The sequence below is a fragment of the Sturnira hondurensis genome, unplaced genomic scaffold (assembly GCF_014824575.4).
Source record: "Sturnira hondurensis isolate 20B ecotype Veracruz unplaced genomic scaffold, ASM1482457v3 Scaffold0008640, whole genome shotgun sequence".
In the NCBI taxonomy this organism is placed as follows: Eukaryota; Metazoa; Chordata; class Mammalia; order Chiroptera; family Phyllostomidae; genus Sturnira; species Sturnira hondurensis.
Genome location: NW_028081271.1, coordinates 905,071 through 906,175, shown reverse-complemented (window position 1 = coordinate 906,175; position 1,105 = coordinate 905,071).

Genomic DNA, 1,105 nt, shown 5'->3' with positions numbered 1-1,105 from the left:
TCCTCATACAATTTTAAAGGCACTGAATTAAAATAGTGAGTGAATCACCATCCTCAGTGAGGGCCTATGTGAGAAGCAGCCAATCAGTGGTTCTCTAGTATCAGTGTGTCTCTGTTATCACGGTTTCTTTCCCTCCTTCTCCCCTCCTCTCCCTAAAAGCAATGAAAAAATGTCCTTGGGTGGGGATAAAAAATAAAAATAAAACAACAGTAGGTTGTCTTTGTGGCCTGTGTCAAATAACAAAAGATGGCAGACAAGATATGCCTTGGACTGAACCTAAGACATTTTCTGATTCTGAGATGAATAAGCAATTACTAATTTCTCGGCCGAAACTCAATCAAAAGGTGACACCCTTGATATCTTTTTAATGTGGGCAAAAGATAAGCTGGAAAGATGGTTTTAAATTAGTATTCGCAGTCATGTGGCTGAATGCACAAAATCTGATTTGGGGATCTGAGAATTTACACGACATTTGAATGCTTTTGCTTACAAACTGAACAAATTAAGATTATTTTGTGCCCCTGAAATTTCAAGATTGTAAATAGAAATAGTTAAAACATCATGCATTTTCACTAAATTTGAAACAAAAATTTTGGGAGACTTTTATTTTGTTGTCATTGAAATGAATTATTCCATTTTTATTGTGATATAATTGACATATAATATCGTGTAAGTTTAAGGTTTGCAGCTGAGTGATCTATGTTTATACTGGTAAGTGATGATCACAATAAGGTTAGTTAATACATCTATTACCTCACACAGTTATATATTTTTTGGTGGTGGTGGTGGTGAAAACTCTTAAGATCTACTCTTTTAGCAAATTTCAACGATGTAATACACTATTTTTAATTATAGTCACCAGGCTGTTCAGTACATCCTCAGAAATTGTTTACCTTTTATCTTGACGTTGGTACCCCCTGACCATCTTCACCTCTGCCCCCCAACCCTCCCCCCTGCCTGGGTTCGGATCACCGTCCTTCACTGATTAGCTGTGTGCACCTGTGAAGGGGACTTCATGTTTTTGCGCCTTGACCTTCTTCATCGGTAAAATGGGGCTACTGGTAATAACTACCCGAGAACAACTCAGTGAGGCAAGTGCTGAGGT